The sequence below is a fragment of the Pleurodeles waltl genome, chromosome 4_1 (assembly GCF_031143425.1).
Source record: "Pleurodeles waltl isolate 20211129_DDA chromosome 4_1, aPleWal1.hap1.20221129, whole genome shotgun sequence".
NCBI lineage: Eukaryota > Metazoa > Chordata > Amphibia > Caudata > Salamandridae > Pleurodeles > Pleurodeles waltl.
In genome coordinates, this window is record NC_090442.1 from 53,041,921 (window position 1) to 53,046,189 (window position 4,269).

Below are 4,269 nucleotides of genomic sequence, written 5' to 3' on the forward strand. Positions count from 1 at the left end.
TTGCATTGGCCGGGAATTGAACCCGGGCCTCCCCCGTGGCAGGCGAGAATTCTACCACTGAACCACCAATGCTTCACTTACATAGGCTGAGCAGAGAGCCCTGCCGTAGACAGTAGTGATGAGGCCCATGCATTCGCACGGGACACTTATGAACAAAGTTTGCATGGCAAGCCTTGGACTGCCAAACTTTCACATGCTGATGGCAGGAATCAGATGCAGGAGACTGAAACTATGAATGTTTCTGCTTTTGCTAAGGACAGTGGTTTGGGGCCAGTGTTGTGCTTGACAGAGCACGACATCAGCCTGCTCTCTGGCTGCTCCCGGGAGAAGTGGCTGACAGAAAGCACCCTCCAGACCACCAGCAATCTTGTGTTTCACAACATGCCACTGTCACTGGTCTTTCCATCTGGGAAAGCCTAGTCACTGACCTGGCCAGATTCCCTGTCCTCCCCAAAATCCTGGGGAGAAACGGGCAGAGTTCTGTGCCCTGCGCCCTCTTTCGCGTCCCTAACGCGCTCCCAACGCGCCCTACAGCCCTGGTCGGGCACAGCCCTGGTCGGGCTCATACCACTGGGGCCTCTGCCGAGGAAGAGCCCCGGAAGCCTAGGGCCAGGCCTATTGCACAGGCATCTTAGACCAGGCCATTCCGGGATTGCTGTGTTTCACGTCCTGCCCTTCAACACTCCTGGGAGGGCTTTCCCTGACAACCCTCATGTCTCTGCCCTCCCAGGAGGCTGTGGTTCTATGCAAAATAGGGGGTGCACCACGGGCCGTCCCCTTTCCTCTCTCTCGCCAATATCTTTCACCTAAGCTGAGCCCTGCAGGTAAATGTATCTATCTGGCTGAGGGGCCAGGGAGGGCCTTTGCCTGCAGTCTTACAAGCCAGAGTGCAGAGAAGGCAGCAGCTCTGGGACCGGGACTCTGCTCAAAGACATATCTAACATGCCACAGTGGAGCTGATATGGGCAAGACACGTGTCTCACAGGCTGGCAGCACACCAAGACAGTGGCAGGAAACTATGCTAACAAGGAAAGAGAAAAGTCACGTGTCTCGTGGCCTTCCCACCATTAGACAGTAGTCTGCCCAAGAAAACATCCAACAGTGACAGGACAACCAAGCAAATGACAAACGCTGTGCTGAATAAAGTCATCTTACATGACATTTCGTACAAAGGCCCAGATCATGGAGATGATCGCGCAGCAGAAGCAGCAAGTATCAGAGCCAACGAATCTGGGGTGAGTTACACGAGGAGAAAGGGCGACATGGGGACAGGGGCTATGGGCTCAGGGAACAGCTACCACAATGCAACCTCGGGTGTGGGGATGCCACTCATTGCGGGTACTGCCCTGGGATTTCCTTTTAGAAAGAATTGCTGGTTAAAGTGTAGTGCACAAAAAACCCAACTCCTCGATTACACTATTAGATAACATCCTTTAACTGCCCCACCCACCCTGTGTGAGTCTCACCCACTTCCTGCCTGCTCCCTCTAGTCTGAGAGTTGTATCTCCACAAAAAACACACAGTGGGGCTCAATGAGCTGCTCATGTCTGACATGGACACCTAAGCAGTGCTGGGTTCACAACCTGAAAGCCTGCAAAGGAAAGTGTGCCCGGCAGAAGATAAGCTGCCTGGCAACTCAGAACCTTCTTCTAAGAGAAGTAAGACATGCCACAATGGAGTCTAAGCCTACCTGTCTTATGCCAGGACCTTAGAGCTGCAGGCAGGAGCACAAAGGTAAAAACATATATTGAGTCCCAACACGCTCACTGCGGTGGTTGGTCACTGTGGCCCAATCGGTTAGCGCGTTCGGCTGTTAACCGGAAGGTTGGTGGTTCAAGCCCACCCAGGGGCGTATGCTTTTGCCTCCATCAAGTCCTGAATTAAAACACAGCCGTCTGGCTTTGCTCTTAGAGCTCTCGCTTTGCCTGCGTGACATGCTCTATCTCAACATTTCTATCTTCTCTCATCTCTCCACCTCTAGTTATTTCCACCAATAGGACTGGAAACGGGACACCAAGCCTTCTACTTTAACCACAGGAGTACTAAGGGCCAATAAAAGGCATAGAAGCATTTCTTGATCCGGGGCTGAGAACTGCACGCACAGGGACCTTGTGGCACAACAGTAGCGCGTCTGACTCCAGATCAGAAGGTTGCGTGTTCAAATCACGTCGGGGTCACTCTTTAACATTTTTTACCCCACCAAGACTATATCTCTGACTTCTAAAGCAAAGCCAAAAGAAGGGCACTTTGCATTGGCCGGGAATCAAACCCGGGTCTCTCGCGTGACAGCCGAGAATTCTACCACTGAACCAACAATGCTTCACTTACATAGGCTGAGCAGAGAGCCCTGCCGTAGACAGTAGTGATGAGGCCCATGCATTCGCATGGGACACCTATGAACAAAGTTTGCATGGCAAGCCTTGGACTGCCAAACGTTCACATGCTGATGGCAGGAATCAGATGCAGGAGACTGAAACTATGAATGTTTCTGCTTTTGCTAAGGACAGTGGTTTGGGGCCAGTGTTGTGCTTGACAGAGCACGACATCAGCCTGCTCTCTGGCTGCTCCCGGGAGAAGTGGCTGACAGAAAGCACCCTCCAGACCACCAGCAATCTTGTGTTTCACAACATGCCACTGTCACTGGTCTTTCCTCCTGGGAAAGCCTAGTCACTGACCTGGCCAGATTCCCTGTCCTCCCCAAAATCCTGGGGAGAAACGGGCAGAGTTCTGTGCCCTGCGCCCTCTTTCGCGTCCCTAACGCGCTCCCAACGCGCCCTACAGCCCTGGTCGGGCACAGCCCTGGTCGGGCTCATACCACTGGGGCCTCTGCCGAGGAAGAGCCCCGGAAGCCTAGGGCCAGGCCTATTGCACAGGCATCTTAGACCAGGCCATTCCGGGATTGCTGTGTTTCACGTCCTGCCCTTCAACACTCCTGGGAGGGCTTTCCCTGAGAACCCTCATGTCTCTGCCCTCCCAGGAGGCTGTGGTTCTATGCAAAATAGGGGGTGCACCACGGGCCGTCCCCTTTCCTCTCTCTCGCCAATATCTTTCACCAAAGCTGAGCCCTGCAGGTAAATGTATCTATCTGGCTGAGGGGCCAGGGAGGGCCTTTGCCTGCAGTCTTACAAGCCAGAGTGCAGAGAAGGCAGCAGCTCTGGGACCGGGACTCTGCTCAAAGACATATCTAACATGCCACAGTGGAGCTGATATGGGCAAAACACGTGTCTCACAGGCTGGCAGCACACCAAGACAGTGGCAGGAAACTATGCTAACAAGGAAAGAGAAAAGTCACGTGTCTCGTGGCCTTCCCACCATTAGACAGTAGTCTGCGCAAGAAAACATCCAACAGTGACAGGACAACCAAGCAAATGACAAACGCTGTGCTGAATAAAGTCATCTTACATGACATTTTGTACAAAGGCCCAGATCATGGGGATGATCGCACAGCAGAAGCAGCAAGTATCAGAGCCAACGAATCTGGGGTGAGTTACATGAGGAGAAAGGGCGACATGGGGACAGGGGCTATGGGCTCAGGGAACAGCTACCACAATGCAACCTCGGGTGTGGGGATGCCACTCATTGCGGGTACTGCCCTGGGATTTCCTTTTAGAAAGAATTGCTGGTTAAAGTGTAGTGCACAAAAAAACCAACTCCTCGATTACACTATTAGATAACATCCTTTAACTGCCCCACCCACCCTGTGTGAGTCTCACCCACTTCCCGCCTGCTCCCTCTAGTCTGAGAGTTGTATCTCCACAAAAAACACACAGTGGGGCTCAATGAGCTGCTCATGTCTGACATGGACACCTAAGCAGTGCTGGGTTCACAACCTGAAAGCCTGCAAAGGAAAGTGTGCCCGGCAGAAGATAAGCTGCCTGGCAACTCAGAACCTTCTTCTAAGAGAAGTAAGACATGTCACAATGGAGTCTAAGCCTACCTGTCTTATGCCAGGACCTTAGAGCTGCAGGCAGGAGCACAAAGGTAAAAACATATATTGAGTCCCAACACGCTCACTGCGGTTGTTGGTCTCTGTGGCGCAATCGGTTAGTGCGTTCGGCTGTTAACCGAAAGGTTGGTGGTTCAAGCCCACCCAGGGACGTATGCTTTTGCCTACATCAAGTCCTGAATTAAAACACAGCTGTCTGGCTTTGCTCTTAGAGCTCTCGCTTTGCCTGCGTGACATGCTCTATCGCAACATTTCTATCTTCTCTCATCTCTCCACCTCTAGTCATTTCCACCAATAGGACTGGAAACGGGACACCAAGCCTT

The 4,269-nt window shown here is 52.5% G+C and overlaps 1 non-coding gene across 1 annotated transcript; it reads right to left on the reverse strand.

The window, feature by feature from the left end:
- Nucleotides 1–2,248: 2,248 nt before the first annotated feature.
- TRNAD-GUC (transfer RNA aspartic acid (anticodon GUC)) lies at nucleotides 2,249–2,319 on the reverse strand. The gene has a single exon. It is a non-coding gene; the product is annotated as a tRNA-Asp (tRNA).
- Nucleotides 2,320–4,269: the final 1,950 nt, after the last annotated feature.